The sequence below is a fragment of the Eschrichtius robustus genome, chromosome 12, assembly GCF_028021215.1.
Source record: "Eschrichtius robustus isolate mEscRob2 chromosome 12, mEscRob2.pri, whole genome shotgun sequence".
In the NCBI taxonomy this organism is placed as follows: Eukaryota; Metazoa; Chordata; class Mammalia; order Artiodactyla; family Eschrichtiidae; genus Eschrichtius; species Eschrichtius robustus.
This window is the reverse complement of record NC_090835.1, coordinates 1,801,844-1,825,050: the sequence shown is the minus strand read 5'-3', so window position 1 is coordinate 1,825,050 and position 23,207 is coordinate 1,801,844. Positions and strand designations below refer to the sequence as shown.

The window sequence follows — 23,207 nt, the reverse complement described above, 5'->3', positions numbered from 1 at the left end:
CGTCTTTTAAACTCAAAAAGCTATTTCCATTTTGGAGGAAAATGTTTACCCGTTGATTTTTCAGGTAAAATTTCTGCTTGCAAGAATATTCCTGGGGCTTCCTTGGTGGCGCCGTGGTTAAGAATCTGCCTGCCAATGCAGGGGACACGGGTTTGAGCCCTGGTCCGGGAAGATCCCACATGCCGCGGAGCAACTAAGCCCGTGCGCCACAACAACTGAGCCTGCGCTCTAGAGCCCGCGAGCCACAACTACTGAGCCCGCGAGCCACAACTACTGAAGCCCGCGCACCTAGAGCCGTGCTCCGCAACAAGAGAAGCCACTGCAATGAGAAGCCCGCGCACCACACCAAAGAGTAGCCCCCGCTCACCGCAACTAGAGAAAGCCCGCGCGCAGCAACGAAGACCCAACACAGCCAGAAATAAATTAAAAAATTAATTAAAAAAAAAAAAAAAAAAGAATATTCCTGTTCGCCATGAGGTGCACCTAAAGGCAGACTTTCCTCTTCGCTCAGTGCCTGTGAACAGTCGGGCTTTTGCAAACGGGGCGCCGGCCCGGAGGAAACCCCCGGCTGGCTTCACCAGGACGCTGATGGCTTTAAACTGGCAGAAGCTAAGAGCTATGTTTTTGTACTTAATGTTCTCCAGGACCAAGAATGGGGCACTTGTTTCTAGAAAAGAGCTAAGAAAAAAACAAAACCAAACGAAACCCTGAACACAACTTTTGCCACAAGAAGCAGTGGCTTTAAAACCTTCACTGGCAGTTTCTGCTTTCTGTTACCCATTTCCATCACCACCTTCATGAATTTTCGAAGACTGAAATTACTTTTAAAAATCCTACCAAGTTAGAAATTTCTAAGTGGAAAACCATTCTTCAATGCACAGACCACTTCCTTTTACACTTTTACAGGAGAAAGGGAAGCAGGCAGAGAGAACGGAGGGAGCTGTATGAGGTCCCTAACCCCTGTTGCCTGGAAACGAACATTTTAGATAGCATCCATTAATCCAGGAAGCTCTCTAAAAGCCTTTCTAGAATAAGATATATTCAGAACACACTTCCTTCCTTCTACTATCAAACCAAACTTGATCAGTGTGCTCTGGGGTGCATTCTTCCTTGGAAGAACAAGCATTTTTTTAGAACAAACACTAACTATTCCATACGCTGAATCGAGTCTTCCCCTCACGTACAGTGTTTCCCGTGTAATGAATCAAAAACCAGAACTTCCCCCCATCAGCTGGAGTTGCCGCTTTCTTCACTGCTGAAGCACAGCAGCCAGCTGGCCATAAAGGCAGACAAAATAAGGACGCCCCAAGCAGGTAAAAACATCAGGAAAATACTGTTCCCAACTCTGGGCTCGGCAGGGTCAGTGAGGACAGAAAGGGACTGACGGAGAGGGGTCAGCGGAGGGCAAGGAGGATAAAGGGCTGGGGTGGGGAAGAGCAGGAAGCTGGGGGTCAGCGGGCCACCGCCAAGTCTGAGTTCTTGGAGGTAGGATGACTTTGCCTATGCTCAAGTGGAGGTGAGGCTCTACAGGGAGATGCAGGGCCAAGGAGGTGAGAGCAAAGTGTCTGCAAAGCCGTCAAGACAACAGTGTAAAACGCAGGGGGTGAAACTGAACGAGGTGTCATCACGTCCAAGGTCACACAGCAATCCAGTGGCAGAGCTGGAGTGATCAGGTGTGCAAGCCCAGACCCAACACCTGACTGCCCTGCCACTCGGCAATACCAGCTTTCCCCTGGTTCACCAGCAGCTAGGCATTTAAAAAAGCTCCCTCTGGGGACTGAGGTACACACACGAGGTTTGGAAATCAGTGACGTGAGGTCCAAAACTGCTGTTCTGGTTTACATGTGTGTCTGATACAAAACCAATGATGGCACAAAATATTTGAACAAGTGCTAAAGGTTCAACAAAGCTGGGACAGTTAAACCAATTGATTTTCTATAGTCCATTAACATTTTTACTTGGTCTGTGTTTCCAAGTTGCCTACCTTTAACAGCTACAGCCTAACCAGACAGTTGACTTTTCTGCCCCCATTGAAGTACTGAATTGTACAACATTCAGAAAAGTACAAAAGAATGAAGCAAAGACAAAGGCCAAACACAGTTCCATCTCTTAGAAGCAATCACTATTAGCATCAGGGTATAAGTCTTTCCAGTTTTCCTTCCAACGGTTGAGATCATACTGTTCATAACTTTGCATCCCATTTTTTTCTACATTAAATATCTTCCCACGCTATTAAGGCTGATAATACTTCAGCATATGGATAATCCCACTCCTTTGTTATTAAGTGGTTGCTTTTAGTTATAATGAGATGAACCTATGTATACAATCTGATCAGACTCACAAATGAGTTATTACTCAGCTAAATAGTATAAGTATATTTGAAAGGCCCTTGAAATACGCTGACAAATTAGTTTCCAGAATAACTTTATTTCCACCCGCGCCAGCAATGAACTAGTATTCCAATTTCACCACCCCCAGCTATCATTAGCACAAATCACTGTTAATCAGATAGACAGCTAGAAATGAGGGTCAACGGGTTCTATCTGTACTCCTTACATTAGTAGAGTCAAACATCTCCACCACGTATTTCTCAGTTGTCTGATGGTCTCTGCCTATTTTACCTACTAGAATGTGATTTACTGCACACATGGTCTAAATATAACATCGCAAAGGAAGCAACACTGGGACACAGACTTCACAAGTTGTAGGCTTCTGAGCAGAATAAAAGTACCATTCTCAACTTTAACCAGCACCCCACTGCCTTCCAAGAGTCTGGGCTCTGTTCCTGACCATTAGAGAAACCCAGCAGTCTTCTTGCTCTCCAAACTGATGGACTTCAAGGCTCGAGAGAGGGAGGCAAGCGATGTCTGCTGATAAAGTTTTGGAGAAGGTTACGTGGAGAGACGGGGAAGGCATCTGAACTCACATAATATTACCGTGCTGGTCGTCAAGCTGAGCAGTAGTGTCTGTTGTAGGCAGACTCTTTTTTTTTTTTTTTTTAAATCTATCTATCTGTTTATTTATTTATGGCTGTGTTGGGTCTTCGTTTCTGTGCGAGGGCTTTCTCTAGTTGCGGCGAGCGGGGGCCACTCTTCATCGCGGTGCGCGGGCCTCTCACCATCGCGGTCTCTCTTGTTGCGGAGCACAGGCTCCAGACGCGCAGGCTCAGTAGTTGTGGCTCACAGGTCTAGCTGCTCCGTGGCATGTGGGATCTTCCTGGACCAGGGATGGAACCCGTGTCCCCTGCATTGGCAGGCAGACTCTCAACCACTGCGCCACCAGGGAAGCCCCCAGACTCTTTTTTCTAACTTTCCAAACTGAGGAAGCAGACTAGGACCTAAAGAGTGGAAGGGCACAGCCCATGAAACAGCAAGAAGCAAATTCCAGCTAGTGAACTGCACCCCAGGCCTCAGTGAGGTCGTCTACTTAATCCTCAGGACAAGCCCATAGGGTTGAATTCCCACTTAACAGATGAGGAAACAGAAGCTCATAAGTGGTCACTGCATTTCTAAAAATATTCAGACATAAGATTGGAGCCCAGGACTGATTACAAAGACCTTCATCTCAGCCACTACACTGGGTTGATCACCAAGATCATAACGGCATTTCACGCTTCAAATAACCTACAGGGTGAGACCACGTGCACAGCCAAAGACGGGGGCGAGATGATAACTGAGGCTGAGTCACCGGGGGGAGGCAGGGAGGTTCATAACACTGGTCTCGTTACTTTTGTTAACACCTGAGATTTCCTGTAGTAAAAACTGTAAATGCAATTCACACTTTTAACACACAAGGAGTATCTGGAAGAGAAATCAAGACTTGATTAATAAGGCTTGGTAATCATCTCTGGCCATCTGTGATAATCAGCCTCTGGTTGCGGGGCAAGCAGGCGTGTTAGTTTTGCCACCGCAGAAATCTGAGGTTAGAAGTGTCTAGCAAATACCACTTAAAAAGGAGGCCTAAATAAAAAATTATCTTAGGGTTTTGATAAGAACAGGTAACTTTTTTTTTTTTTAAGATTTATTATTTATTTATTTTTGTCTGCATTGGGTCTTAGTGGTGGCATACAGGATCTTTCGCTGTGGCACGTGGGCTCTTCGTTGTGGTGTGCAGACTTCTCTCTAGTTGTGCCATGAGGGTTTTCTCTTCTCTCGTTGTGGCGCGCGGGCTCCAGGGCGCATGGGCTCTGTAGTTTGCAGCACGCGGGCTCTAGTTAGGCACAGGAGCTCAGTAGTTGTGGTGCGCAGGCTTAGCTGCCCCGTGGCATGTGGTATCTTATTTCCCTGACCAGGGATCGAACATGCGTCCCCTGCATTGTAAGGCGGATTCTTTACCACTGAGCCACCAGGAAAGTCCCACAGGTAACTTCTTTTAACATCAGTTTGAGAGAGAAAAAGGTAACACAAATATTAATTTGGATTCCCATCCCAGAGAAGCTTAAGAAGGAAAGAGAAAAGTCAGAATGAGATCAGAATTTTCAACCAATAATACCATCCAGACAACTTCAATTCCAGTGGCTAAAAGGCACTGTGCAAGGGTTCTAAAGTATCAGGAAACAGCCATAAAATGTTGTAAGGTGAATAAAAAACGTCTCTCAACAGCACCTCCCAGCCAGTAGGCAGAAGGAAGGAAGGAAGTCATGCTGGTTGCAGAAGGGAGGTCTGCCTGACGGGCCTGGGGAACACAGGTCACAATCCGTGAAGGAGGGCTAGTTACCCAGAGGCCTGAGCTCAATCAGACCATTTTGATGCCTGTAGTAAGCTCTCATCACCAACTGCTTCCCTTGCAAGCTCACTACTGACTGTCTCCAGGCTAGTAAGCATTTTATCCGCTCATCTCACCTGGGGAAGCAGGAAGGTTAAGAAAACCTAGTGTTGTTAAGGGTGGCCAGCGTGCCCTTGGGGATGGGAGTTGAAGCGTGGCCACTTTAACAACCCAAGGGTTAGCAAATCTAGGAAATATTCTACTACAAGAAAGAGGAAAAAGGACGGGGTGTGACAGACTGGCTTGGGTTAAAAATGAAAATGGCTTACAAGTTCTAAGCCCAGGGGAGAGGCAAAAGAAAGCATCACTGAATAACGTTTTGAAAGCTACAGAACTAAAACTGAAGTCATAACTTCAAACAGTAGCAAAAACGTCCCACCAATAAAGAAAGATGGAAACTGGAGATGTTTGGAAACGCCACGATCAGGTGGCACAGGGACCAAAAGCAGGTACAAGGAAGTGAAGGAGAGAAAAATGTAAGAGGCCAAAAGCCACTTCTGTGGCATCATCCAGTCATTTCCGGGGCGCTCAGGACAGTGCTGGTGTTCTAGGAATGGAGACATGATTAGACTGGAACACAGAACTTAGCAACGGGTCAAGACGATCACTACCTCTGAATGTACAACAGGTGTTTAGGCAGTTAGGCCTCCTTTTTACTTGTGACTGGCCTTTGCCTTGTTTGCACTATTCTCCTCTCCCCTAATTCATCGGCCTGGCCTAGCACACCTTCCGTGCCCTTCCACTGGCTGGTTCCCAATCTCCCTTCATTCAACACAGCTGTTTCAGAATAACCCTAAACCCCTGAATCTTGCTTATACATTCCCAGGGCACCAAGCTTTGTCTGTGGCGAGCTATTCCTCACTCCCTTAAGGTCAAATGCTGCCTTCACTGAGAAGCTTCCTCTGGCCTCCCCAGAGCCCAGGACACACTCAAGCCTCCCTCCCCTGTGTTCGCTACACTCTCCCGCACTGCCAGGGGAGGACGGGGCTCTACAGGGCCCTCTGGGTGGAAGAGGTCAACCCCCAGCGCATGGCCCTCTGACCACGTGGAAGCCTGCGGGCAGTGCAGGACAGGACGACAGTCACCTGCAAGACCATCTTCACCTCTGCCGCCGTCCTCGAAAGGCTCTCCGCCCTGGACTGCGGTCCTCTAACCAAGCACCGCTGTGCCCGTGCCATCCACGCAGGGGTGCCGTTTGCTCTGAGACACTGGGGTTATACAGCTAGAAATACGTGGTCTGCAGATAATGCATAACCTGTATGCTCCAAGTAAGACTTCTACTGTAATGATATTAGCAAATAAGCTGCTGGTCTGATGTTCCATTTAGAACCACCACCTCCACGTGGGAAACTCAGCAGGAAGATGTTACTAGAAGCCTTCATAAGGACACTTTGAGGGCCCAAGGGGTGGGGATAGACACTCTTTCATTACACAGTAAAAATATCTAGTGAGAAAAGCACATTAAGGAGTTGCCCAACTACTTTAAAATACTACCGTGATCGAGACATATTAAATTAATTTTAAGAGTAATTACCTTAGTTGGGAGAGTCAGGGAAGGATTCCTCCAGGAAGATCTGCCTGAATCTGGATCTGAAGGAGGAAAAGCACGCCAAAATTTCCCTGGCAGGAAAACCAGTGCATGCAGCATGCAAAGGCCTTGTTGCAGGGAGAAACGAACACCTGGGGGTTGACGGCCAGATCACAGGGGACCTAGCAGGCCACGGTGCGGCCCTGAAACCAGAGCTCTGAGAAGCCCACCCTTTGCGATTCTTACACAGTAGTGTTCATACTGTGACGCCATCAACCTGCCTGCCATGGGGGGAGGGGGCAGTGTTGAGCAGGAGACCCTCCAGCGTACGGTGAAGAGGCTGCTGTAACCTCCAGGCAAGGGGGCTGCACCAGAGCCAAGGTGAGACTGAGGGGAACGGAGGTGCTCCCAGGGTCAAGAAAAGAGGGGCCGCACCAAGCGATGAACTGGACTGAGAAGAGGCAGGACACGAGGGGCGTGCCACGAAGCGCCCAGGCTCATACGCAACGCAACGAAAAGCATCCTCGGACAGGGAACCCTGAAAAAGAGCCGGGCGTTTTTTGGAAGGGAATTATGTTTGATTTAGACATGCTAAGTTTGAAGTGACCCTGACATAAACAAGAGAAAGTCTTTACTCAATTACGCATATGGTTTGCTTGGTTAATGCTCAAAATGTCTTTAAGTGGCAAATATATAACTGAGTGGAGGACAGACATGGATCAAAATACAGATGTGATAAAGAATCTGAGTAATAGTTACCTTTCACTGTAGGAAAACCCCACTAAAAGCAGAGATACTGCCAGTATCTCTGACCAACCCAGAATGGAATCTGCCCAAAGAGGGCAGATAAATGGCTGGGGGCAGTGTACAGGACGTGTGGAATTTCCTGCCTTGCTGAATCAGTTTGTACTCTGCAAAGTTCAAGAGCCACTGCTTTAACTGACTCAAGGATCTGGTAAGGAACAGGTATTCTGAGATTCACATTCACCTACTTCCATGTTATAGTTTACAGGGATTTCCAAGACTATGAAAAACATGAACTCAGTTGAATTTTATCATAGTCCCCTTTCCTCCAATGCTAGAGGGCCTGGGGTAATCTTGCAATCAAAGCTATTTTTAAAAGATATGGTTGTACTTAGTTACATCTTAAGTGTCACTGTTAACTGTGCTGGATTTATGACTTCAGTCTACAGCCCTGTGCTAACACGGGCACATGAGCACTCCCTGGACAGAGTGCGAAGAACAATGCTGGTGGACCTTGCCTCCTAAAGGCTGCTGCCTGGTGGCAAGAAGACAAACAATACACAGGGCAGGACAAACATGGACTTCAACACAAGAGTGGTGTAGAAGAGAGAACCCAACCGGCAGAAATACCGAACATTTTCCAAAGCAAGACTAAACAAGTGCACACGCGATGCCTCAGAAGGAGCACTCAGTGTGTCCACGCTGTCAGGACACTTTACTGTTTTCAACTCCTCGTAAGCTTCAGAGACAGCCCCAGGAAGCCCCGGGGAAAGTGCTAGGGGACTGAGATGAGAAAGAGCCGGACTGTGGAGCGTCAGGCCCGGGGCCAAGACAGGCGGGACACGGGAGTACAACGTCACCGAGGTGGGAGGCCTGAGCTGCACACAAAGCCCAAGCACAGCCACCTCGCTGCTCCAGGCAACCTCTGGAGGGAGCCACCTCGTCTAACCTGGCAACACTGCTCCCAGCAGGCCTCATCTCCCCCCACATGCCCCACGTCTCAGGTGCGCCTGCCACTCCCCACGGGGCCCCGCAAGTGAGGGCTCGGGGGACAACCCCCACGGGGTCGTGCACGGGCCCGGAGAGCACAGCCTTCCCTGGTGGAGACACGGGTCCAGGGGCTGCCCCCGCGAGCGCCTTCTTCTAGGCTCGGCCCACACTGATGATGCCAAGCTTCCGGGCACAAGGCTAGCGCTTATTCACATGAAGACTTCAAGCCTCCTGCCCGTCACTCAGCAGGAAAAGCCTGGCTGACCATTCTCACCAGGGCACATTCTCTGGATCTGCCACAGTATTAACTGTCGTCTGTGCTCTCACTTAAAAGGTGGAGATGTTACTTTCTTGTGTGCAGTGATCTGTGATCCTTTAGCAGTAAAGGTTTAAGGGAGTAGGCAAAAATCTAGATGGATTACACAAGACATAAAGAAACGCCTTGGCAGCTCCGTTTCCTCCCCAGGCCTGGATCATTTTCTTTTAAAAAATATTTATTTATGGCTACGCCGGGTCTTAGCTGCAGAACGCGCGATCTTCGTTGTGGCATGCAGGATCTTTTTTTTTTTTTTTTTTTTTTTTTAGTTGCAGCATGCGGGCTCTTAGTTGCGGCACACGGGATCTACCTCCCCGACCAGGGATCGAACCTGGGCCCCCTGCACTGGGAGCGCAGAGTCTTCCCTCCTGGACCACCAGGGAAGTCCCAGGCCTGGATCATTTTCGCGGCTAGCCCCGCCTCTCACTAAGGTCTGCCTGGGCCAAGGGGGGACTCGGTGCCCACTCGCGCACCGCGCTGCTCCGTGAGAGGCCTCCGCAGCCCTCGGCGCTGCTCCTCAGCTCTAGCCCGGGTAGATTATGTCCAACCATCAGGCAGGTAAAAGGAGCAGGGGGCACACAGCAAGCGTCCCCACCCCTCGGGCACCAACCTCTGCCACAGGGAGAACTGTCCTGGCACTCGCAATGCTTTTCCATTCAGCTCGGGCTCAAGTGGCAACCTCTCCCTAGAACTCAAGACGTATACACACAGAAAAGTAAGGTAACTTGTCCAAGGACACACAGCTAGTCATCTTGGAGCCAGGATTTTTTTTTATATATTTATTTACCTACGTATTTGGCTGCGTCGGGTCTTAGTTGTGGCACACGGGATCTTCGTTGCGGCATGCGGGATCTTTCGTTGTGGTGCACAGGCTCTAGAGCGCAAGAGCTCAGCAGTTGCGGTGCACGGGCTTAGTTGCTCCGTGGCATGTGGGATCTCAGTCCCCCGACCAGGGATCAAACCCACGTCCCCTGCACTGGAAGGCGGATTCTTAACCACCGGACCACTAGGGAAAGTCCCTGGAGCCAGGATTTGAAATGAGGCAGTCCGGCTCCAGAGTTCTTCCAACAAGCATCACTGGCTTCTCCAACATTCAAATTTTCACTGGGTATCTAAGTGCAAGGCACCAGGCCAGGTTCTGTTTTATAGTTCTGCTCTGACTGTCCCATTCCAATCTGCTTAAGGCACTGGCGACCACAGCCCCACTGAATGATAAGCAGAAGCAGGAGCTCCCACGCTCTCAGGGAGACAGCTGAACGGTTACACTGAACACCAGCGAGAGAAGGATGGCTAGAAAGTGACCAAGCGAGGCAATTTAAAGGCTACCCCACCACAGGGGAGATGCAATAGCCATGGGAAGACTATGGGCTTTGGGTCACAACCACGGGTTGAAATCCCATCTTGCACATTCAGCTGTGTGAACTTAAATGTGCTTTCATGTGAAAATGAGCATCCCCTACAAATGAGATAATGCAGAGAAAGCTCTATCTGGCTCATTAAAGTAAGTGGCTAAGTAAGTGGCTATTATGACATGAGGGCTTTTCTAACAGTGAATAGAAACTGTACCTAGTCAACTAGTATTTACTTCACTTTCCAAATCTCATCACTACAGCCTCTCACACTACCTGTTTGACTTTTGCTACATTCGCATGTTAACCCACATAAATGTGTCTGAGGTCCTAGTTACTCATCTAAGACAAATCGCACCTTCACTTACGTGCTTCCTAAAATCACGCGGCATACCAGCACTGAGGCCCTGTGTCGTACATCAGCAAGCACTGCAGTGGAGTCACATCTGGCATAAGACCCGTCACTGGAGGAAGATCCACGGCCAATGCCATGGAAGAAAAAGCAGAACTGAGAAGTGGGCACTGGGTCACTAAGTGACTTACAATTTGAACTCTTGCCTCCGCTTCTACTGTTGTGCGTTAACTGTATAGGCCTGTGCGCCCTAGGGGGGTGGCTCACTGCTCCCAAGATCCTGAGCCACGCCGATCAGACGACCGCAGACTAAAACATCCCATGTCCTGCAATGCCTCCTCCGTGCTTCAGACTTGAACATGTCCAGTCACGTATCCCCATTTGTTTCAGGAACAGTGGTCACTAACCATGACCTAAAGGTAAGCACACTTAGTTCAGTTCAAACACCTGCTGAGGGTCCAGTAAGTGTCAGTTACTGGGTTGGAGGCTGGGGTTTACCTACAGAAAACTACAAACACTTCTTATTTCAAAAGGAGGCCATCATAGTTCTCTGTAAGCTGAACAAAGCTTTCTGTTTTGCAGCTTTCAAGTGTTAAACTGCAAACTTCAGTGGCCAAATTCAGCTGGCTATTTCACAACTCCTTGCTGGACAAGGGGTTCTATGTGATTCTAAAAACAGTGAGGGGGCTTCCCTGGTGGCGCAGTGGTTAAGAATCCCCCTGCCAATGCATGAGACACGGGTCCGAGCCCTGGTCCGGGAAGATCCCACATGCCACAGAGCAACTGAGCCCGTGTGCCACAACTACTGAAGCCTGCGTGCCTAGAGCCCGTGCTCTACAACAAAGACAAGCCACGGCAGTGAGAGGCCCGCACACCGCAATGAAGAGCAGCCCCCGCTCACCGCAACTAGAGAAAGCCCGTGCGCAGCAACGAAGACCCAACGCAGCCATAAATAAATAGATAGGGAAAAGAAAAGTAAGGCCAAGTGAAGAACAAAGCCAAATCACCTTAAACTCAGCCATAATGGGTCCTTAGAAGTCATTTTATCCTGACCTTTTATTAGCAGAGACACTTCTTCCGTGGCACCGACACCTCGCCCAGTTCCTGCCTGCACACTCACAGTGACCATGAAGTACCTCCTGTGCAGTGTTCCGCTGTCAAAGGCTGCAGAGGGGATTCAGAGACACTCAGACACTCCATCACCAGTGCCAACATCTTTTCTAAACTCCTGTCCATGCAACGTGGCTTCCAGATCACTCAACTTCCTGGTTGCCTACCTCTGACTGGATCAGATTCACTGTACTTCTTAAAATGCCTGCCTCTTTGTAAAAGTACTGTCCATTACTAACACATGGTGATGCCATAGGATGTGGAGAATTTTACAAACCTCTAAAAACTCACTCAGCTTTGATGTTCTTAATTGCACTCACAGGTACCACCAGCCTTAGCAGTCATTGTCTAAATTGTCCAGGAAGTGTACTGCCGTTGGGCTAAGCTTCTCGATAATGCCAACCCTTGGTTAGTCCAGGCCACACATTCCCAGCGGGGGTGTTATTAACAATGGTTTGTGGCCCTCTAGAAGCCACAATATAAAAACAGATAGACACAGTACATCCATGGCATTAAAACTTCACTGGGGTAGGGGAGACAATTAGGGGAAACAAAATCTAAAAAGGCCTGTGGGGCAGAAGGGAGGTGCGATAAGGAAAGGTGGCGGAGAAAGGCTGGCCTAGACCTGTGCTGTCCTATACAGCAGCCACTAGCCATTTAGATGGAATCAAATGCAGCTCCTCAGCCACACCAGCCACACTCTGAGCGCTCACAAGCCACACAGCTCGCACCTACCGCACTGGCCAGTGCAGACGGAGAACACTTCCATCATCACAGTGAGTTCTATGGTATGGTGCTGGTCTAAACAACCCTGGAGGATTTTACTAGCATTAGTAGACAGTCCTCAAACGTCTCAAATCTCTATTTATGGCCATTAATTACTGATTATCTAGCCCATCTTCTTTCACTCTTGAAAACACAGTAAAGATACTAGCTCCTCAAGGGCAAACTTTAGAAAGTATTAGTTAACGTGCGAATTTTTCGTTAGACTACTACAGCAAGATATTGGCTGCATCATACCCACTTCAAAATATTTGGAGCCACTGGTCCAAACACTACCCTAGGTCCTTTGTAACCCACTGAGACTGAGGTTCAGTTAGCTGTTTGAAAGCAAAGCATACTGTGCACGACACAAGGCGCAGCAAGGACCAGACACAGACCACACTGATCAACAGGCACAGTTTGCCTGCGTAAGGCAAAATTACGAAAATGTCAACCAAATCTTGAAATCCTCCTTTGATTAGGTGTGAAAGTCTTCTCCTGACAGTGTACAGAGTTTCATCAGATCCTCTTAGGAGCTGGATGCGGCTGTGTAAGGTGGTCACATGTATTTTCTTCTCAAGCACCCTTGGAAGAACCATGGTGACTGAGGTGTCTCACACAGCTAGACTTACATTTCAAAACAATTTCTTCCTGGCCATTTCCTAATCAAGAAGCCGAAAAAAAAAAAAAAAAAAAAAAGAAAAACCAGTCAGGTAAGTGATAATCTGTTTCCACACTAGGCAATTTTTAAAGCTCCAAAACAAGTACAGCAAACATTGCAGAATGTAATACGCCTGGTCAGGTTAGGTGCCAACAAGTTAATGCCACCGCTCAAGGGTCCAGGTTCCAGAATCTCAGGCAGGGAAGCCCAGGTCACATGATACAACATGCCACCAAGACAGAGGGAAAGAAGTCAGAGAGGCAGGCTGAGCTCTATCAGATGAAAAGCAAATGTGTCCTTTACCCTCCTAACAGAGGAAAGGTGGAAACCAATGGAAGACAGATTCAACCAGAGTCCACAGGAGGGCGAGGTGGAGAGCATCACTAAGCCAGCAGCCTTCCTCCCCAAGTCAACACAAGCTGTGGCCAAAGGCCAGGCTACGAATGTGAAGGTTGCATTAGTGCTACCTCTCCTCCCCAGCGCTCCTGCTATTCTCCAGTCAACAGACCCCCAAATAGGACTCTCCTGCAGGGCAGCCCATCCCTCCTCACATTTAACTGAAGACATAAGAAGGACTCTCAATGGCCGCTGGCTGTCCAGGGTATGCAAGAGCCCCTTAGTTCCAAAGATGGGTTTGTTTCTTCCAAACAGTGAACTTCAATTTCAACTTTTGCACCATCACACCACCCAAATCCCTCCACCTCTCCAAAGAATAAGATCAAAGGAATACAAAACTGTGGCTACACAGCATTTACCCCTCCGACACTGAAGCGCACAGGTGGAGTTACACCCAGGGGAAATGCTAGTTAGAGCAGCAAACTCTTGCCCAAAGTTTAAGGGTCTACAGGCTCGAAACCTTGGGTATTGCTTCCAAGTCAGATACTAGGAATATAGGAGTACCAGGAGTCCCATACCTTGTCACAAGGGCCATCATTCTCAGAACGGATACTTGAAGAAGAAAATGTTCCCAAGTACATCAGCTTTAAAATAAAGACCATATTTCATATCATGTCATCAAAGTACATTAAACCTAATATGTAACCACGGGGGCTTCAATTCACAAAGCCTCCCCAGCAAAAACATTTTTAAAACAAGTGTTCAAAAATTTTAATATGAAAGGAAAGAAAGAGAGAGAATCGCATTATCAACTCATATTCTGTAAGGAAACTTGCAATTAAAAAGAGTATGTGGGACTTCCCTGGTGGTCCAGTGGTTAAGACTCTGCGCTCCCAATGCAGGGGGCCCAGGTTCAATCCCTGGTCAGGGAACTAGATCCCGCATGCCGCAACTAAAGATCCCGCGTGCTGCAACTAAGACCCAGCACAGCCAAAAAAAAAAAAAAAAAAAAAAGAGTATGGGATGCCTCCAATGGGAAATGATGCACTACTCAGACTCTCAATTCTAGATCACTTCCTTGGGCTATTTCACTCTGGGGTCTCACTGCCCTTGACCAACTGTAGGTTGTAGGAATGATGGTAGAACAAATGGCTCTTGTCTACACAAATGAATTCTATCTGGACAAACTTCCACCATGGAAAAGCCAGTTGTGCATCCATCTGCAGGTTCCTTGCAACATTACCAACTTCCATGTATGTCTGTTCTTTGTTCATTTCATTTTTAAATGACAGTCACGATCTTACCTTTTCTTGAAAATTATCTTTTAACAATACCCATCACCTAGGGGCTTCCCTGGTGGTCCAGTGGTTAAGACTCCACGCTTCCACTGCAGGGGGCACGGGTTCGATCCCTACTCGGGAAACTAATACCCTGCATTCCGCTCGCCCCCCCAACACCCCAAAACCAAAAACAACAACAAAAAACCCATCACCTAGACTTAACAGCCAACATTTCCAAAGAAGTTTTAAGCATTCTGGTTCATCTTCAGAGGCAAAAGCGCAATACTCTGAAGAGAGCATGAAGAGTGACAAGATTCCTCTTAGTCTACAGCGGTCACACACAGGCCGGTCAGCGTGCTAGGGCTGCAGGGGCATATTCCCAATTCCTTTCCCCCAGAGGGGTCAGATCTGCTCCTCACTCACACGCAAGAGGAACTTGGGGGATGAGAGACCAACCAAGTGCTTGGGACCTGAAGGCTCTGGTTCAAATCAGGGCTCTGAAACTTACTAGCTGTGCAAGCTGAGGTAAGTAATTTGCTCTCCTTGGGCCTTACACTGAATTCCTGACTCTGTAAAAGGTGGGTGTGTTCCTGAGAAGATATGAGAATGAAGAGGCAGAGGAGCCAAAGACCAACGTCTCTCTATTTCTCAAATTCCTGGAGCTACAACTGGGTCCTGGTGAAATTAATCCAGTACAACATTCTCCAACTCAGCGCGCTGTGGGGCTCCTTGTCCTGTGACAGCTCAATTACAGAACCTATTTTAGTCTCCACCCTTCTCCCTGAGATGAGCCCCATGACTTAGGGAATCTTCCACCAAATACAAAGCTTAAAATTAAGATATACTCTTTCTTAACATTTAAAGATACAAGAAACAGCATCAAGAGTCTAATCAAGGACTAAGCATCGGCAACAAACACACACAGCCCTCAGGGACACCAATAAGCCCCAGCTAGCCCACTGTGCTGAAGCACAACTCCAAAACACACATCCAAACGTGCGTCAACCAATGAACAGAGAACAAACTCCAAGTAAGCAAAATAATCTGGGCCCCCAGGACTAAAAAGTCAAAAGCGGAGAAGAGATGAGAAATCACGAGATGTCTCACCGTCACCACGCTGGGCGGGACATGGATTCCCCAGGTCCTCCTGGGAGGCTGCCAGGAACCCTCCACCCATGTCCACGGGAACCAGCGGCAGTGCAGTGATGGCCCTGACCGCACACCAGGCTCCTGCCCACAGCTTCCCACTTCTCCAGATCCAGTTCCTTTCCGGCGCCCTCGACTCATCTACCTCGGACTCTGCCGTGCCATGTTTTTAACTGGAATGACCTTCCTGCCGCTCCGCACCATCACTGCTTCTCACACCTACTCACCTATCCTGCCTAATAACCCAACCCAAATAACACCGGAGCACCTTCTAACGTGAAGAAATCTCTAGGTTCTCAGCGGGCCCCTCGACCTATACAGACACAGACGCAAAAACATCACGCGAACTCTTGTGTGCTCCACTGAAAAAGGCACTCAAACCCTGGCAGCCTCAATACACAGTAAACGTGTGCCCAACTGCATCACTCCAGAGGACATAATCTGGACCAGTGGTTTAACAAACGAGTTTTGAATCAAGGAAACAGAATAACCACCAGTTGCTGAATAAAGTAGGACATACCAAGAAGCACTGGGAAAACACTGTCATGGGAAGCAGAAGACAGGACACTCATCAGGACAGCAAGTGTAAGATTGAACTAAATGTACCATATGATTCCTTTCTGCAGTCATGACTTTATAATCAGCTACCAAAAATGTTACAAAGTGTAAATTCTGATGAAGATTATTTCATATAATAATTCCTCACTCTGAGAGCCCATGATTAGAGAAAAACAATTAGTGTATCCTGCCTTTTTAATAGGAATTGTAGGGCTTCCCTGGTGGCACAGTGGTTAAGAATCCGCCTGCCAATGCAGGGGCCATGAGTTTTAGCCCTGGTCCGGGAAGATCCCACATGCCGTGGAGCAACTAAGCCCGTGCATCACAACTACTGAGCCTGCACTCTAGTGCCTGACAGCCACAAATACTGAGCTCACGCACCTAGAGCCCGTGCTCCACAACGAGAAGCCACCGCAACGAGAAGCCTGCACACCACAATGAAGAGTAGACCCCGCTCGCCGCAACTAGAGGCAGCCCGCGCACGGCAACGAAGACCCAACGCAGCCAAAAAGAAATAAATAAAATAAATAAATTTATGGGGGAAAAAAAAAGGAAGTGTACAAGTGGAAAAAAGTTTGCCAGTTGACAAGTGGGAAAAAATTTTTAACACATGAATGCCAGTAGAAGGAATACATGATAAAAAATAAGGACCTACTGTATAGTACAGGGAACTATATTCACTATCTTGTAATAACCTATAATGGAAAAGAATCTGAAAAAGAATAGACAGATATATATCTGTATCATTTTGCTGTACACATGAAACTAATACAACATTGTAAATCAACTACTGTAATTTAAAAAAGAGAGTAGAAGGAATACAGAAGGAATGACTGAAACAGAATTTTAAAAAATCATTTTGGGGCTTCCCTGGTGGCGCAGTGGTTAAGAATCCGCCTGCCAATGCAGGGGACACGCGTTCGAGCCCTGGTCCAGGAAGATCCCACATGTCGCAGAGCAACTAAGCCCGTGCGCCACAACTACTGAGCCCGTGTGCTGCAACTACTGAGCCTGCGCTCTAGAGCCCGTGCTCCATAACAAGAGAAGCCACCGCAATGAGAGGCCTGCGCACCGCAACAAAGACCCAATGCAGCCAAAAATAAATAAATTAATTAATTTAAAAAAAAATCATTTTGTAATCCTTAATGAAAACAAGAAAAGTCAGGTCTAGATCATCAGTGATGCTAATACCGTACAGGTGAAGGTAGGTGGAAAACTAAAGATCCACATGGCGCCAAAATATTACCTTGCGGATCACTTCGTAGTCACAAAGGTTAGGCAGGAAGAGCAGTAATACGGCAGTGACCATCATAATACAGTGATTAAACTTATCTTCACTAACAGTGGGACGATCAGACATTACGAAGTTTCTTGTCAAAAATGTATAACCAAACGTACTCAAGCTTTCAGATCTAACTTCCAGTTCACAAGAGGTACCAGGACTAGAGGAACACATTCAAGATCAAAGGATGAGACCAGCCAAACCTGAAGTGCGGAACATTCTGTTAGGACACCTAGCTGGAGCCTGTCAAAGTTAAAGGTAACGATATAAAAGGGGGGGAGCGGAGGAGACCACATTCTTGATGAAAAGACTCAAGCATTTATGCGTGAAGTGTCATGATGTCTAATATACTTTGTATTCGTTCAACCAAATATGCAGATAAAACAAATAGATAAAATGTTAGCTGCCAAAATTTGGTAGGAGTGTGTGCGTTCATGTACTATATGAGTCTGTTTACTTTTCATATATTTGGAATTTTTTCATAATCGAACACTTCAAAAAGAGACAGCTACCCCACAGGAGAGGGGTGGCTCCCTGACACAGTGTCACCAGGGCACCATCTCTGGTCAGATCATCCTCTGCCTAAACGGCTTCTGACCCTCGCCCCCAGGGCCTGTGCGACCCATCAGGGAAATGCCTCAAGCAGAACCTTCCAAAGAACTTTAGGTGTGCTGCACTAGGAAACACCCCTCCTCAAGCCAGAAAGGCCCTCACTACTAGATCAGATTTAAGTAATCCTTCAGGACACTGTAAAATTCCGTCCCGTTTCTGTTTCTTGTTTTTAGAGGAGTGTGTGTGGAACACTTCAGAAAGTTCAGAGAAAGTGTGGGAGAGGTCTGTAATAAAGAATAAACGACATGGTTTGCTTAGTTTACTGTGCTGGGGGGAGAAAGGCTTGAAAGGAAATGAACGTTGGTAAACGTTCCTTCTGATTCTTGGGGAAGAGTGAACAGAAACCCTTCAAGTGTCCATCTCCCCTCCCCTGTCCCTCCCCCTTAGCCCTCTTCACCTTTCATCTTCACATGGCAAAACCTACCTGCTTCCTAGAACAAACCGACCCATCACTTTCAGCTCCCAGGTTTTCGATTTTATTAGCATAAAGTTATAGAAAGCATTCTTACTTTATTATAATGTATGTGCTAAAGTATACATAACAAAATTTACCATTTTAACCATTTTTAAGTGTATAGTCAATGGCATTAAGTACCATGAAGTTTATTTTCAACAAGAAATTTTTTTTTTTTTTTTTCCCAACAAGAAATTTTAAATCTCACCGAAGGTGACCGGCAAAACCTGGGCGTATCCGGGCGGCCAAGCGCGGGGAGGGGGGGATATGGCAAGGCAAAGGCCCCGCAGCTGCCGCAGAGCAGGAACACAGTCAGTGTCTGCTCACGAGGACGACGCCACGGGTCGACAGGCATCGCCAGAAATGAAATCTTAAATGCCTGACCGCTTCTCAGTAATGCCCAAGACAGTCAGTAATTCAGATGACTATTTCAATACACTGAGTTCTGTATACATAGACCCTGTTCCTGTAGTTTAACTAAAACTCAAATTATTTTTTAAAGCAGGATTGTTGGTTGACAGCTGTTGCTCTAGAGTAGATGTGCCCCATTTTTCCAGAAGAGGAATCTACTGTGTAGAACCGAGTCTTGAAAATCTAAATAAAGGACTGCTGGCTCAGAGGTCATGTCAATTCGGACAGATAGGCCTTGGTGCATAAGGCCTATTCAGAAGCTGGTGACCTTGGAACAGACTGATTTCTCAAGCGCCTGCACTGAGAGAAATGCTAGAGATACAAAGATGACTGAGCTGGTCTCCATGTCTCGAGCTCGGTTTAACGAGACACTTGGTAAGCCAACAGGGAAGATATGTGCTAGGTCACAAGGATATAGTCAAGACTTCTTCCTAAGAGTGGGATATGAGGAGTATACAGGACATTGACATCATATACATATATATAAAATTCACCTCCTTTGAACTTTTAAAATAGCAAGCATATATAATTCTTGTAATCAAAAGAAACTCTCAACACAGAATAAGGGGGGGTAGGGGTGATGATGAATTTTCACATCTGCACTTCAATTTCTTTCCTCGTTGTAGGAGGACTTCCTGCCCACCTCCTAGGGCTGTCGGGCTCATCCCATAGGCAAATCGGTAAAGGCGCCTTATAAACAATAAAAGGCTTTACAGAGGTCCGCACCTTACCTGAAGTCACTGCGGGACAGGCAGTGGGGAACGATGTGGTTCTGCCTTGCTCCCTACAACAACGGCTAGACTGGAAAAGATCTCAGAGTTACCGCTAGTCCCATCTTCTCGACCCCATGTTTCCCACAGCTCTCACTAGCTTTTCATTTCTACCTCACACTTCTCTTCTGCTTCCTGGATGAACTTCCCCACTAGGACTCAAAGGACTTACCGATCAAAAAAGCCTGTTGGCTTGGCGACTGCAATGACCTTTCTGCCAGTCAGAGTACATCTGGTCATTCTCAAATCACACTAGTTCCCTGCACTGTGAGAAGTACTCGTGAAGCAAAGGTATGGAAAAGATCAGCATAATGATGCTCTGGGGCCTGTCTCCAGGAAGAGTAACTCTATTACCGCCAGATGTACCAGTTAGGGTTCTCCAGAGAAACAGAACCATTAGGATGAAGGAACAGAGCCTAATGGTTCTGTTGACACCACATATATGCCCATGTTTTACCAGTTACCTTTAAGTGACATTTAAAATCTGTTGTTAAAAATAAACTTCATTAAGTCAGAAAGAGATAAACAAATACTGTATGCTAACACATATATATGGAATCTTAAAAATAAAAAAGGTTCTGAAGAACCTAGGGGCAGGACAGGAATAAAGACACAGACACAGAGAATGGACTTGAGGACACGGGGAGGGGGAAGGGTAAGCTGGGACGAAGTGAGAGAGCGGCACTGACATATACACACTACCAAATGTGAAACAGATAGCTAGTGGGAAGCAGCGGCATAGCACAGGGAGATCAGCTCGGTGCTTTGTGACCACCTAGAGGGGTGGGATAGGGAGGGTGGGAGGGAGACGCAAGAGGGAGGGGATATGGGGATACACGTATACATATAGCTGATTCACTTTGTTATACAGCAAAAACTAACATAACACTGTAAAGCAATTATACTCCAAAAAAGATGTTAAAAAATAAAGAAAAAGAATGTATACATAAACGTTATCACTGTCACTTTGCTGTACAGCAGAAATCTACACATTATAACTCAACTACAATACAATTTTTTTGTTTGTAAAAAAATAAAATAAACTTCATATATATGAGATTTATGTTTATGTAACACTATATGAGATTATATAATACATACATGAGATTTGGTACTTAGATTTAGTAAGGAAGTTCTCACATGGTTATGGAGGCCGAGATGTCCCACGATCTGCAGTTTGAAGGCCTGAGAACCAGGCGAGCTGGTGGTGTCAGATCCAGTCTGAGACGGAAGACGGGAGGAAACCTGCAGGCAGAGTGAATCCTCTCCCTCAGCCTTTCTTTCCAGTCGGGCCTCCCAGGACTGGATGAGGGCAGTCTGCTTGGCTCAGTGCACACATTCAACTGTGCATCTCATCCAGAAACACGGCAAAGACACCCCCAGAATGATGCTTTAGGCAAACACCTGGGCATCCCTTGCCCGGTCAGGTTGACAAACAAAATTAACCATCACACCAGGTAGATGTGAAAACCCAGCAGACTGCAGGGCTCAGGCAAAAGCCCAGCCCCTTAGGCTGAGGAGGAAGTGCTAAAGAACAGGATGTCAGAAGTTTCCAAACACTCTGCTTCCATTTCAAAGGTTACTATCCACAGGTTATTACTGAAGTATAGGTTTAAAGGGACTCAAACTGTGCTGGCAAGATTCTGGCAAAATAAAGATCCACGTGCCTCAGAAGATCACCGATGCACAGCTTGCTTCGGATACCATTTAGGAATATCACTGCCAAACACTAACTCAAGGTGGAAACACACCAGTACCACGCTAAAAAGGAAAAGGGCCGAACAGTCTGTAACTAGGTCAGGTTTGTGTGCTTTTGCACAGGTCCACGCAGCGCTGCTGAGCACACTACAAGGTGGTGACGCGTGGTCGACTTACGACAGCAGCTTTAGAATAGAGATTCTCAGTTTCCCTACTGCTGTTTACCAACCTTGATGTAACTACAAAATCACATTTCAAGGTCAGAGATCTGTCAGTTAAGATGTTGTTTGGCTTTTATTTGAGAGAAAGAACTTGTTAGAAGAGAACATACTGATCTTAATTTCTGCGTGTGTTAAGAACATCACCCTGTGGTGCAACCATCACAACTACCTATTTCCAGAACTTTTTCATCAGGGCAAACAGAAACTCTATGCAGATTAAGCAATAACTCCCCATTTCCTGCTCCCCCAGCCTGTGGTAATCTCTATTCTACCTTCTGTCTCTGAATTGGCCTTATCTAAATAGCTTTTGTAAGCGGGGTCACACAGTATTTGTCCTTTCCCGACTGGCTTATCTCACTTGGCGTGCTTTCCTTTCAAGGTTCGTCCACACTGCAGCCCACACCAGAACTTCATTCCTTTATAGGGTGAATAATACACCGCTGTACCTAGGTACCACATTTGGCTTATCCATTTACCACTTGGTAAGCACACGGGCACTCTCTACCTGATGACTGTTGTGAATAGTTCTGCCGTGAACAATAGTGCACGAATATCTGTTTGAGATCCTGATTTCAAATTCTGCGGGTATATACACCTAAGTGCCAGGACATACAGTACTTTTGTTTAATCTAAGGAACCACCACACTGCTTTCCACAACTCCAGCACCGTATTACGTCCCTACCAGCAATACACGAGGGTCCCAATTTCTCTACTTCCTCACCAACACACATTTTTTGCATTTTAAAAAATAAGAGCCATCATAATCCATGTGAAGTAGTATATCACTGTTTCGAATTTCCTAACGGCTAGTGATGCTGTGTATTTTGTGTGTGTGGATCAGCCACTTCTATATCTTCTTTGGAGAAATGTCTATCTGGGTCCTGAACCCATTTTTAATCAAACTGCTTCTCTGTTGTTGACTTGTAGGAGCTTTAAATATGTATTCTGAATATTAAGCCTCATCAGATGTATGAATTATAAACATATTCTCCCATTCTGTAGGCTGACTTTTTACTCTCCTAATGCTGTCCTTGGAAACACAGAAGTTTTTAATTGTGATAAAGTCTAATTTACCTTTTTTTTCTATTGTTGCCTGTGCGTTTGGTATCATATCCACAAAATCACTGCTGAACCCACCTCCTGAAATATCCCCGTTTTCAACTTTTTTTTTTTTTTTTTTTTTGGCCACACCACGTGGCATGTGGGATCTTAGTTCCCCGACCAGGGATCAAACCCACGCCCCATGCAGTGGAAGTACGGAGTCTTAACACGACTGGACCGCCACAGAAGTCCCTCAAAGTTTTAACTCTTTAGATTTAGGTCTTTGAGATTTAAATACAAGACGTGACACCATAAAACTCCTAAAAGAGAACATAGGCAAAACATTCTCTGATGTAAATCATACCAATGTTTTCTTAGGTCGGTCTCCCAAAGCAACAGAAATAAAACCAAAAATAAACAGATGGGACCTAATCAAACTTAACAAGCTTTTGCACAGCAAAGGAAACCCTAAACAAAACGAAAAGACAACCTATGGACTGGGAGAAAATATTTGCTAACGATGCAACTGACAAGGGCTTAATTGCCAAAATATACAAACAGCTCACACAACTCAATAACAAAAAAACAACCCAATCAAAAAATGTGCAAAAGACCTAAATAGACATTTCTCCAAAGAAATACAGGTGGCCAACGGGCACATAAAAAGAGGCTCAACATCACTAATTATTAGAGAAATGCAAATCAAAATTACAATGAGGGGGATTTCCCTGGTGGTCCAGTGGCTAAGACTGCGCACTCTCAATGCAGGGGGCCTGGGTCCGATCCCCGGTCAGGGAACTAGATCCCACATGCTGCAACTA

General features: G+C 46.6%; 1 protein-coding gene and 1 non-coding gene across 4 annotated transcripts in view; one reads left to right on the top strand and one right to left on the bottom strand.

Annotated features, from left to right (window-relative positions):
• RAB7A (RAB7A, member RAS oncogene family) overlaps positions 1-23,207 on the bottom strand; it is a 106,679-nt gene that overhangs the window by 20,051 nt on the left and 63,421 nt on the right. Inside the window, exon 1 of one of the 3 annotated variants that reach the window (XM_068557477.1) lies at positions 20,566-20,590. The exons of the other annotated variants lie outside the window; for them this stretch is intronic. The gene's annotated coding sequence lies outside the window, so the exon portion shown is untranslated. Of the gene's footprint in view, positions 1-20,565; positions 20,591-23,207 lie in introns of those variants that run through there. 3 annotated transcript variants of the gene reach the window in all.
• TRNAG-CCC (transfer RNA glycine (anticodon CCC)) lies at positions 13,772-13,844 on the top strand. The gene has a single exon. It is a non-coding gene; the product is annotated as a tRNA-Gly (tRNA).